The sequence below is a fragment of the Lissotriton vulgaris genome, chromosome 10, assembly GCF_964263255.1.
Source record: "Lissotriton vulgaris chromosome 10, aLisVul1.2, whole genome shotgun sequence".
Taxonomy (NCBI): domain Eukaryota; kingdom Metazoa; phylum Chordata; class Amphibia; order Caudata; family Salamandridae; genus Lissotriton; species Lissotriton vulgaris.
In genome coordinates, this window is record NC_141698.1 from 807,864,688 (window position 1) to 807,876,903 (window position 12,216).

The window sequence follows — 12,216 nt, forward strand, 5'->3', positions numbered from 1 at the left end:
GGTGGAGCTGTGTGGAGCTGTGTGGTGGGTGTGTCGGTGGAGCTGTGTGGTGGGTGCATCGGTGGAGCTGGGTGGTGGGTGCCTCGGTGGAGCTGTGTGGTGGGTGCATCTGTGGAGCTGTGTGGTGGGTGCCTCGGTGGAGCTGTGTGGTGGGTGCCTCGGTGGAGCTGTGTGGTGGGTGCATCGGTGGAGCTGTGTAGGTGGAGCTGTGTGGAGCTGTGTGGTGGGTGTGTCAGTGGAGCTGTGTGGTGGGTGCATCGGTGGAGCTGGGTGGTGGGTGCCTCGGTGGAGCTGTGTGGTGGGTGCATCTGTGGAGCGGTGTGGTGGGTGCCTCGGTGGAGTTGTATGGTGGGTGCCTCGGTGGAGCTGTGTGGTGGGTGCATCGGTGGAGCTGTGTGGTGGGTGCATCGGTGGAGCTGTGTGGTGGGTGCATCGGTGGAGCTGTGTGGTGGGTGCATTGGTGGAGATGTGCGGTGGGTGCATCGGTGGAGCTGTGTGGTGGGTGCATCGGTGAAGCTGTGTGGTAGGTGTATTGGTGGAGCTGTGTGGTGGGTGCATCGGTGGAGCTGTGTGGTGGGTGCCTCGGCGGAGCTCTGTGGTGGGTGCATCAGTGAAGCTGTGTGGTGGGTGCATCGGTGGAGCTTAGTGGGTGCATTGGTGGAGCTGTGTGATGGGTGCATTGGTGGAGCTTAGTTGGAGCATCGGTGGAGCTGTGTGGTGGGTGCATCGGTGGAGCTGGGTGGTGGGTGCATCAGTGGAGCTGTGTGGTGGGTGTGTCGGTGGAGCTGTGTGGAGCTGTGTGGTGGGTGTGTCGGTGGAGCTGTGTGGTGGGTGCATCGGTGGAGCTGGGTGGTGGGTGCCTCGGTGGAGCTGTGTGGTGGGTGCATCTGTGGAGCTGTGTGGTGGGTGCCTCGGTGGAGCTGTGTGGTGGGTGCCTCGGTGGAGCTGTGTGGTGGGTGCATCGGTGGAGCTGTGTAGGTGGAGCTGTGTGGAGCTGTGTGGTGGGTGTGTCAGTGGAGCTGTGTGGTGGGTGCATCGGTGGAGCTGGGTGGTGGGTGCATCAGTGGAGCTGTGTGGTGGGTGCATCTGTGGAGCTGGGTGGTGGGTGCATCTGTGGAGCTGGGTGCATCTGTGGAGCTGGGTGGTGGGTGCATCTGTGGAGCTGGGTGGTGGGTGCATCTGTGGAGCTGTGTCGTTGGAGCTGTGTGGAGCTGTGTGGTGGGTGCATCGGTGGAGCTGGGTGGTGGGTGCCTCGGTGGAGCTGTGTGGTGGGTGCATCTGTGGAGATGTGTGGTGGGTGCCTCGTGGAGCTGTGTGGTGGGTGCCTCGGTGGAGCTGTGTGGTGGGTGCATTGGTGGAGCTGTGTGGTGGGTGCACCGGTGGAGCTGTGTAGGTGGAGCTGTGTGGTGGGTGCATCAGTGGAGCTGTGTGGTGGGTGCATTGGTGGAGCTGTGCGGTGGGTGCATCGGTGGAGCTGTGTGGTAGGTGCCTCTGTGGAGCTGTGTGGTGGGGGCATCTGTGGAGCTCTGTGGTGGGTGCATCGGTGGAGCTGTGTCGGTGGAGCTGTGTGGAGCTGTGTGGTGGGTGTGTCGGTGGAGCTGGGTGGTGGGTGCATCGGTGGAGCTGGGTGGTGGGTGCCTCGGTGAAACTGTGTGGTGGGTGCATCTGTGGAGCTGTGTGGTGGGTGCCTCGGTGGAGCTGTGTGGTGGGTGCCTCGGTGGAGCTGTGTGGTGGGTGCCTCAGTGGAGCTGTGTGGTGGGTGCCTCAGTGCAGCTGTGTGGTGGGTGCCTCGTGGAGCTGTGTGGTGGGTGCATCGGTGGAGCTGTGTGGTGGGTGCATCGGTGGAGCTGTGTAGGTGGAGCTGTGTGGTGGGTGCATCAGTGAAGCTGTGTGGTGGGTGCATTGGTGGAGCTGTGTGGTGAATGCATCGGTGGAGCTGTGTGGTGGGTGCCTCGGCGGAGCTGTGTGGTGGGTGCATCAGTGAAGCTGTGTGGTGGGTGCATCGGTGGAGCTTAGTGGGTGCATTGGTGGAGCTGTGTGGTGGGTGCATTGGTGGAGCTTAGTTGGAGCATCGGCGGAGCTGTGTGGTGGGTGCATCGGTGGAGCTGGGTGGTGGGTGCATCAGTGGAGCTGGGTGGTGGGTGCATCTGTGGAGCTGTGTGGTGGGTGCATCTGTGGAGCTGTGTGGTGGGTGCATCTGTGGAGCTGGGTGGTGGGTGCATCTGTGGAGCTGGGTGGTGGGTGCATCTGTGGAGCTGGGTGGTGGGTGCATCTGTGGAGCTGTGTAGTGGGTGCATCTGTGGAGCTGTGTAGTGGGTGCATCTGTGGAGCTGTGTGGTGGGTGCATCGGTGGAGCTGTGTGGTGGGTGCATCGGTGAGCTGTGTCGGTGGAGCTGTGTGGTGGCTACATCGCTGGAGCTGTGTGGTGGGTGCATCGGTGGAGCAGTGTGGTGGGTGCATTGGTGGAGCTGTGTGGTGGGTGCCTCGGTGGAGCTGTGTGGTGGGTTCATCGGTGGAGCTGTGTGGTGGGTGCATCGGTGGAGCTGTGTGGTGGGTGCATCGGTGGAGCTGTGTGGTGGGTGCATCGGTGGAGCTGTGTGGTGGGTGCATCGGTGGAGCTGTGTGGTGGGTGCATCGGTGAAGCTGTGTGGTGGGTGCTTCAGTGGTGGTGGGTGCATCAGTGGAGCTGGGTGGTGGGTGCATCGGTGGAGCTGTGTGGTGGGTGCATCGGTGAAGCTGTGTGGTGGGTGCTTCAGTGGTGGTGGGTGCATCAGTGGAGCTGGGTGGTGGGTGCATCGGTGGAGCTGGCTGGTGGGTGCATCGGTGGAGCTGGGTGCATCGGTGGAGCTGGGTGGTGGGTGCATCGGTGGAGCTGTGTTGGTGGGTGCATCAGTGGAGCTGTGTGGTGGGCGCATCGGTGGAGCTGTGTGGTGGGTGCATCGGTGGAGCTGTGTGGTGGGTGCCTCGGTGGAGCTGTGTGGTGGGTGCCTCGGTGGAGCTGTGTGGTGGGTGCCTCAGTGGAGCTGTGTGGTGGGTGCTTCTATGGAGCTGTGTGGTGGGTGCTTCGGTGGAGCTGTGTAGGTGGAGCTGTGTGGTGGGTGCATCAGTGGAGCTGTGTGGTGGGTGCATTGGTGGAGCTGTGTGGTTGGTGCATCATTGGAGCTGTGTTGTGGGTGCATCGGTGGAGCTGTGTGGTGGGGGCCTCGGAGCTCTGTGGTGGGTGCATCGGTGAAGCTGTGTGGTGGGTGCATCGGTGGAGCTTAGTGGGTGCATTGGTGGAGCTTAGTTGGAGCATCGGTGGAGCTGTCTGGTGTGTGCATCGGTGGAGCTGGGTAGTGGGTGCATCGGTGGAGCTGGGTGGTGGGTGCATCTGTGGAGCTGTGTGCTGGGTGCATCTGTGGAGCTGTTCGGTGGGTGCATCTGTGGAGCTGGGTGCATCTGTGGAGCTGTGTGGTGGGTGCATCTGTGGAGCTGTGTGGTGGGTGCATCGGTGGAGCTGTGTGGGTGGAGCTGTGTGGTGGGTGCATCGGTGAAGCTGTGTGGTAGGTGCATCGGTGGAGCTGTGTGGTGGGTGCATCGGTGGAGCTGTGTGGTAGGTGCCTCGGTGGAGCTGTGTGGTGGGTGCATCGGTGGAGCTGTGTGGTGGGGGCATCTGTGGAGCTCTGTGGTGGGTGCATCGGTGGAGCTGTGTCGGTGGAGCTGTGTGGAGCTGTGTGGTGGGTGTGTCGGTGGAGCTGTGTGGTGGGTGCATCGGTGGAGCTGGGTGCCTCAGTGGAACTGTGTGGTGGGTGCATCTGGGGAGCTGTGTGGTGGGTGCCTCGGTGGAGCTGTGTGGTGGGTGCCTCGGTGGAGCTGTGTGGTGGGTGCCTCGGTGGAGCTGTGTGGTGGGTGCCTCGGTGGAGCTGTGTGATGGGTGCATCGGTGGAGCTGTGTGGTGGGTGCATCGGTGTAGCTGTGTGGTGGGTGCATCGGTGTAGCTGTGTGGTGGGTGCATCGGTGTAGCTGTGTGGTGGGTGCATCGGTGGAGCTGTGTCGGTGGAGCTGTGTGGTGGCTACATCGCTGGAGCTGTGTGGTGGGTGCATCTGTGGAGCGGTGTGGTGGGTGGATTGGTGGAGGTGGAGCTGTGTGGCGGCTGCATCGGTGGAGCTGTGTGGTAGGTGCCTCGGTGGAGCTGTGTGGTTGGTGCCTCGGTGGAGCTGTGTGGTGGGTGCATCGGTGGAGCTGTGTGGTGGGTGCATCGGTGGAGCTGTGTGGTGGGTGCATCGGTGGAGCTGTGTGGTGGGTGCATTGGTGGAGATGTGCGGTGGGTGCATCGGTGGAGCTGTGTGGTGGGTGCATCGGTGAAGCTGTGTGGTAGGTGTATTGGTGGAGCTGTGTGGTGGGTGCATCGGTGGAGCTGTGTGGTGGGTGCCTCGGCGGAGCTCTGTGGTGGGTGCATCAGTGAAGCTGTGTGGTGGGTGCATCGGTGGAGCTTAGTGGGTGCATTGGTGGAGCTGTGTGATGGGTGCATTGGTGGAGCTTAGTTGGAGCATCGGTGGAGCTGTGTGGTGGGTGCATCGGTGGAGCTGGGTGGTGGGTGCATCAGTGGAGCTGTGTGGTGGGTGTGTCGGTGGAGCTGTGTGGAGCTGTGTGGTGGGTGTGTCGGTGGAGCTGTGTGGTGGGTGCATCGGTGGAGCTGGGTGGTGGGTGCCTCGGTGGAGCTGTGTGGTGGGTGCATCTGTGGAGCTGTGTGGTGGGTGCCTCGGTGGAGCTGTGTGGTGGGTGCCTCGGTGGAGCTGTGTGGTGGGTGCATCGGTGGAGCTGTGTAGGTGGAGCTGTGTGGAGCTGTGTGGTGGGTGTGTCAGTGGAGCTGTGTGGTGGGTGCATCGGTGGAGCTGGGTGGTGGGTGCATCAGTGGAGCTGTGTGGTGGGTGCATCTGTGGAGCTGGGTGGTGGGTGCATCTGTGGAGCTGGGTGCATCTGTGGAGCTGGGTGGTGGGTGCATCTGTGGAGCTGGGTGGTGGGTGCATCTGTGGAGCTGTGTCGTTGGAGCTGTGTGGAGCTGTGTGGTGGGTGCATCGGTGGAGCTGGGTGGTGGGTGCCTCGGTGGAGCTGTGTGGTGGGTGCATCTGTGGAGATGTGTGGTGGGTGCCTCGTGGAGCTGTGTGGTGGGTGCCTCGGTGGAGCTGTGTGGTGGGTGCATTGGTGGAGCTGTGTGGTGGGTGCACCGGTGGAGCTGTGTAGGTGGAGCTGTGTGGTGGGTGCATCAGTGGAGCTGTGTGGTGGGTGCATTGGTGGAGCTGTGCGGTGGGTGCATCGGTGGAGCTGTGTGGTAGGTGCCTCTGTGGAGCTGTGTGGTGGGGGCATCTGTGGAGCTCTGTGGTTGGTGCATCGGTGGAGCTGTGTCGGTGGAGCTGTGTGGAGCTGTGTGGTGGGTGTGTCGGTGGAGCTGGGTGGTGGGTGCATCGGTGGAGCTGGGTGGTGGGTGCCTCGGTGAAACTGTGTGGTGGGTGCATCTGTGGAGCTGTGTGGTGGGTGCCTCGGTGGAGCTGTGTGGTGGGTGCCTCGGTGGAGCTGTGTGGTGGGTGCCTCAGTGGAGCTGTGTGGTGGGTGCCTCAGTGCAGCTGTGTGGTGGGTGCCTCGTGGAGCTGTGTGGTGGGTGCATCGGTGGAGCTGTGTGGTGGGTGCATCGGTGGAGCTGTGTAGGTGGAGCTGTGTGGTGGGTGCATCAGTGAAGCTGTGTGGTGGGTGCATTGGTGGAGCTGTGTGGTGAATGCATCGGTGGAGCTGTGTGGTGGGTGCCTCGGCGGAGCTGTGTGGTGGGTGCATCAGTGAAGCTGTGTGGTGGGTGCATCGGTGGAGCTTAGTGGGTGCATTGGTGGAGCTGTGTGGTGGGTGCATTGGTGGAGCTTAGTTGGAGCATCGGCGGAGCTGTGTGGTGGGTGCATCGGTGGAGCTGGGTGGTGGGTGCATCAGTGGAGCTGGGTGGTGGGTGCATCTGTGGAGCTGTGTGGTGGGTGCATCTGTGGAGCTGTGTGGTGGGTGCATCTGTGGAGCTGGGTGGTGGGTGCATCTGTGGAGCTGGGTGGTGGGTGCATCTGTGGAGCTGGGTGGTGGGTGCATCTGTGGAGCTGTGTAGTGGGTGCATCTGTGGAGCTGTGTAGTGGGTGCATCTGTGGAGCTGTGTGGTGGGTGCATCGGTGGAGCTGTGTGGTGGGTGCATCGGTGAGCTGTGTCGGTGGAGCTGTGTGGTGGCTACATCGCTGGAGCTGTGTGGTGGGTGCATCGGTGGAGCAGTGTGGTGGGTGCATTGGTGGAGCTGTGTGGTGGGTGCCTCGGTGGAGCTGTGTGGTGGGTTCATCGGTGGAGCTGTGTGGTGGGTGCATCGGTGGAGCTGTGTGGTGGGTGCATCGGTGGAGCTGTGTGGTGGGTGCATCGGTGGAGCTGTGTGGTGGGTGCATCGGTGGAGCTGTGTGGTGGGTGCATCGGTGAAGCTGTGTGGTGGGTGCTTCAGTGGTGGTGGGTGCATCAGTGGAGCTGGGTGGTGGGTGCATCGGTGGAGCTGTGTGGTGGGTGCATCGGTGAAGCTGTGTGGTGGGTGCTTCAGTGGTGGTGGGTGCATCAGTGGAGCTGGGTGGTGGGTGCATCGGTGGAGCTGGCTGGTGGGTGCATCGGTGGAGATGGGTGCATCGGTGGAGCTGGGTGGTGGGTGCATCGGTGGAGCTGTGTTGGTGGGTGCATCAGTGGAGCTGTGTGGTGGGCGCATCGGTGGAGCTGTGTGGTGGGTGCATCGGTGGAGCTGTGTGGTGGGTGCCTCGGTGGAGCTGTGTGGTGGGTGCCTCGGTGGAGCTGTGTGGTGGGTGCCTCAGTGGAGCTGTGTGGTGGGTGCTTCTATGGAGCTGTGTGGTGGGTGCTTCGGTGGAGCTGTGTAGGTGGAGCTGTGTGGTGGGTGCATCAGTGGAGCTGTGTGGTGGGTGCATTGGTGGAGCTGTGTGGTTGGTGCATCATTGGAGCTGTGTTGTGGGTGCATCGGTGGAGCTGTGTGGTGGGGGCCTCGGAGCTCTGTGGTGGGTGCATCGGTGAAGCTGTGTGGTGGGTGCATCGGTGGAGCTTAGTGGGTGCATTGGTGGAGCTTAGTTGGAGCATCGGTGGAGCTGTCTGGTGTGTGCATCGGTGGAGCTGGGTAGTGGGTGCATCGGTGGAGCTGGGTGGTGGGTGCATCTGTGGAGCTGTGTGCTGGGTGCATCTGTGGAGCTGTTCGGTGGGTGCATCTGTGGAGCTGGGTGCATCTGTGGAGCTGTGTGGTGGGTGCATCTGTGGAGCTGTGTGGTGGGTGCATCGGTGGAGCTGTGTGGGTGGAGCTGTGTGGTGGGTGCATCGGTGGAGCTGTGTGGTGGGTGCATCGGTGGAGCTGTGTGGTAGGTGCCTCGGTGGAGCTGTGTGGTGGGTGCATCGGTGGAGCTGTGTGGTGGGGGCATCTGTGGAGCTCTGTGGTGGGTGCATCGGTGGAGCTGTGTCGGTGGAGCTGTGTGGAGCTGTGTGGTGGGTGTGTCGGTGGAGCTGTGTGGTGGGTGCATCGGTGGAGCTGGGTGCCTCAGTGGAACTGTGTGGTGGGTGCATCTGTGGAGCTGTGTGGTGGGTGCCTCGGTGGAGCTGTGTGGTGGGTGCCTCGGTGGAGCTGTGTGGTGGGTGCCTCGGTGGAGCTGTGTGGTGGGTGCCTCGGTGGAGCTGTGTGATGGGTGCATCGGTGGAGCTGTGTGGTGGGTGCATCGGTGTAGCTGTGTGGTGGGTGCATCGGTGTAGCTGTGTGGTGGGTGCATCGGTGGAGCTGTGTCGGTGGAGCTGTGTGGTGGCTACATCGCTGGAGCTGTGTGGTGGGTGCATCTGTGGAGCGGTGTGGTGGGTGGATTGGTGGAGGTGGAGCTGTGTGGCGGCTGCATCGGTGGAGCTGTGTGGTAGGTGCCTCGGTGGAGCTGTGTGGTTGGTGCCTCGGTGGAGCTGTGTGGTGGGTGCATCGGTGGAGCTGTGTGGTGGGGGCATCTGTGGAGCTCTGTGGTGGGTGCATCGGTGGAGCTGTGTCGGTGGATCTGTGTGGAGCTGTGTGGTGGGTGTGTCGGTGGAGCTGTGTGGAGCTGTGTGGTGGGTGTGTCGGTGGAGCTGTGTGGTGGGTGCATCGGTGGAGCTGGGTGGTGGGTGCCTCGGTGGAGCTGTGTGGTGGGTGCATCTGTGGAGCTGTGTGGTGGGTGCCTCGGTGGAGCTGTGTGGTGGGTGCCTCGGTGGAGCTGTGTGGTGGGTGCATCGGTGGAGCTGTGTAGGTGGAGCTGTGTGGAGCTGTGTGGTGGGTGTGTCAGTGGAGCTGTGTGGTGGGTGCATCGGTGGAGCTGGGTGGTGGGTGCCTCGGTGGAGCTGTGTGGTGGGTGCATCTGTGGAGCGGTGTGGTGGGTGCCTCGGTGGAGTTGTATGGTGGGTGCCTCGGTGGAGCTGTGTGGTGGGTGCATCGGTGGAGCTGTGTGGTGGGTGCATCGGTGGAGCTGTGTGGTGGGTGCATCGGTGGAGCTGTGTGGTGGGTGCATTGGTGGAGATGTGCGGTGGGTGCATCGGTGGAGCTGTGTGGTGGGTGCATCGGTGAAGCTGTGTGGTAGGTGTATTGGTGGAGCTGTGTGGTGGGTGCATCGGTGGAGCTGTGTGGTGGGTGCCTCGGCGGAGCTCTGTGGTGGGTTTATCAGTGAAGCTGTGTGGTGGGTGCATCGGTGGAGCTTAGTGGGTGCATTGGTGGAGCTGTGTGATGGGTGCATTGGTGGAGCTTAGTTGGAGCATCGGTGGAGCTGTGTGGTGGGTGCATCGGTGGAGCTGGGTGGTGGGTGCATCAGTGGAGCTGTGTGGTGGGTGTGTCGGTGGAGCTGTGTGGAGCTGTGTGGTGGGTGTGTCGGTGGAGCTGTGTGGTGGGTGCATCGGTGGAGCTGGGTGGTGGGTGCCTCGGTGGAGCTGTGTGGTGGGTGCATCTGTGGAGCTGTGTGGTGGGTGCCTCGGTGGAGCTGTGTGGTGGGTGCCTCGGTGGAGCTGTGTGGTGGGTGCATCGGTGGAGCTGTGTAGGTGGAGCTGTGTGGAGCTGTGTGGTGGGTGTGTCAGTGGAGCTGTGTGGTGGGTGCATCGGTGGAGCTGGGTGGTGGGTGCATCAGTGGAGCTGTGTGGTGGGTGCATCTGTGGAGCTGGGTGGTGGGTGCATCTGTGGAGCTGGGTGCATCTGTGGAGCTGGGTGGTGGGTGCATCTGTGGAGCTGGGTGGTGGGTGCATCTGTGGAGCTGTGTCGTTGGAGCTGTGTGGAGCTGTGTGGTGGGTGCATCGGTGGAGCTGGGTGGTGGGTGCCTCGGTGGAGCTGTGTGGTGGGTGCATCTGTGGAGATGTGTGGTGGGTGCCTCGTGGAGCTGTGTGGTGGGTGCCTCGGTGGAGCTGTGTGGTGGGTGCATTGGTGGAGCTGTGTGGTGGGTGCACCGGTGGAGCTGTGTAGGTGGAGCTGTGTGGTGGGTGCATCAGTGGAGCTGTGTGGTGGGTGCATTGGTGGAGCTGTGCGGTGGGTGCATCGGTGGAGCTGTGTGGTAGGTGCCTCTGTGGAGCTGTGTGGTGGGGGCATCTGTGGAGCTCTGTGGTGGGTGCATCGGTGGAGCTGTGTCGGTGGAGCTGTGTGGAGCTGTGTGGTGGGTGTGTCGGTGGAGCTGGGTGGTGGGTGCATCGGTGGAGCTGGGTGGTGGGTGCCTCGGTGAAACTGTGTGGTGGGTGCATCTGTGGAGCTGTGTGGTGGGTGCCTCGGTGGAGCTGTGTGGTGGGTGCCACGGTGGAGCTGTGTGGTGGGTGCCTCAGTGGAGCTGTGTGGTGGGTGCCTCAGTGCAGCTGTGTGGTGGGTGCCTCGTGGAGCTGTGTGGTGGGTGCATCGGTGGAGCTGTGTGGTGGGTGCATCGGTGGAGCTGTGTAGGTGGAGCTGTGTGGTGGGTGCATCAGTGAAGCTGTGTGGTGGGTGCATTGGTGGAGCTGTGTGGTGAATGCATCGGTGGAGCTGTGTGGTGGGTGCCTCGGCGGAGCTGTGTGGTGGGTGCATCAGTGAAGCTGTGTTGTGGGTGCATCGGTGGAGCTTAGTGGGTGCATTGGTGGAGCTGTGTGGTGGGTGCATTGGTGGAGCTTAGTTGGAGCATCGGCGGAGCTGTGTGGTGGGTGCATCGGTGGAGCTGGGTGGTGGGTGCATCAGTGGAGCTGGGTGGTGGGTGCATCTGTGGAGCTGTGTGGTGGGTGCATCTGTGGAGCTGTGTGGTGGGTGCATCTGTGGAGCTGGGTGGTGGGTGCATCTGTGGAGCTGGGTGGTGGGTGCATCTGTGGAGCTGGGTGGTGGGTGCATCTGTGGAGCTGTGTAGTGGGTGCATCTGTGGAGCTGTGTAGTGGGTGCATCTGTGGAGCTGTGTGGTGGGTGCATCGGTGGAGCTGTGTGGTGGGTGCATCGGTGAGCTGTGTCGGTGGAGCTGTGTGGTGGCTACATCGCTGGAGCTGTGTGGTGGGTGCATCGGTGGAGCAGTGTGGTGGGTGCATTGGTGGAGCTGTGTGGTGGGTGCCTCGGTGGAGCTGTGTGGTGGGTTCATCGGTGGAGCTGTGTGGTGGGTGCATCGGTGGAGCTGTGTGGTGGGTGCATCGGTGGAGCTGTGTGGTGGGTGCATCGGTGGAGCTGTGTGGTGGGTGCATCGGTGGAGCTGTGTGGTGGGTGCATCGGTGAAGCTGTGTGGTGGGTGCTTCAGTGGTGGTGGGTGCATCAGTGGAGCTGGGTGGTGGGTGCATCGGTGGAGCTGTGTGGTGGGTGCATCGGTGAAGCTGTGTGGTGGGTGCTTCAGTGGTGGTGGGTGCATCAGTGGAGCTGGGTGGTGGGTGCATCGGTGGAGCTGGCTGGTGGGTGCATCGGTGGAGCTGGGTGCATCGGTGGAGCTGGGTGGTGGGTGCATCGGTGGAGCTGTGTTGGTGGGTGCATCAGTGGAGCTGTGTGGTGGGCGCATCGGTGGAGCTGTGTGGTGGGTGCATCGGTGGAGCTGTGTGGTGGGTGCCTCGGTGGAGCTGTGTGGTGGGTGCCTCGGTGGAGCTGTGTGGTGGGTGCCTCAGTGGAGCTGTGTGGTGGGTGCTTCTATGGAGCTGTGTGGTGGGTGCTTCGGTGGAGCTGTGTAGGTGGAGCTGTGTGGTGGGTGCATCAGTGGAGCTGTGTGGTGGGTGCATTGGTGGAGCTGTGTGGTTGGTGCATCATTGGAGCTGTGTTGTGGGTGCATCGGTGGAGCTGTGTGGTGGGGGCCTCGGAGCTCTGTGGTGGGTGCATCGGTGAAGCTGTGTGGTGGGTGCATCGGTGGAGCTTAGTGGGTGCATTGGTGGAGCTTAGTTGGAGCATCGGTGGAGCTGTCTGGTGTGTGCATCGGTGGAGCTGGGTAGTGGGTGCATCGGTGGAGCTGGGTGGTGGGTGCATCTGTGGAGCTGTGTGCTGGGTGCATCTGTGGAGCTGTTCGGTGGGTGCATCTGTGGAGCTGGGTGCATCTGTGGAGCTGTGTGGTGGGTGCATCTGTGGAGCTGTGTGGTGGGTGCATCTGTGGAGCTGTGTGGTGGGTGCATCTGTGGAGCTGTGTAGTGGGTGCATCGGTGTAGCTGTGTGGTGCGTGCATCGGTGGAGCTGTGTGCTGGGTGCATCGGTGGAGCTGTGTGGTGGGTGCATCTGTGGAGCTGTGTAGTGGGTGCATCAGTGTAGCTGTGTGGTGCGTGCATCGGTGGAGCTGTGTGGTGGGTGCATCGGTGGAGCTGTGTGGTGGGTGCATCGCTGGAGCTATGTGGTGGGTGCATCGCTGGAGCTGTGTGGTGGGTGCATCTGTGGAGCTGTGTGGTGGGTGCCTCGGTGGAGCTGTGTGGTGGGTGCCTCGGTGGAGCTTTGTGGTGGGTGCCTCGGTGGAGCTGTGTGTCTTGGTGGAGCTGTGTGCCTCGGTGGAGCTGTGTGGTGGGTGGAGCTGTGTGGTGGGTGCATCGGTGGAGCTGTTTGGTGGGTGCTTTGGTGGAGCTGTGTGGTGGGTGCATCTGTGGAGCTGTGTGGTGGGTGCCTCTGTGGAGCTGTGTGGTGGGTGCCTCGGTGGAGCTGTGTGGTGGGTGCCTCGGTGGAGCTGTGTGGTGGGTGCCTCGGTGGAGCTGTGTGGTGCTGCATCGGTGGAGCTGTGTGGTCGCTGCATCGGTGG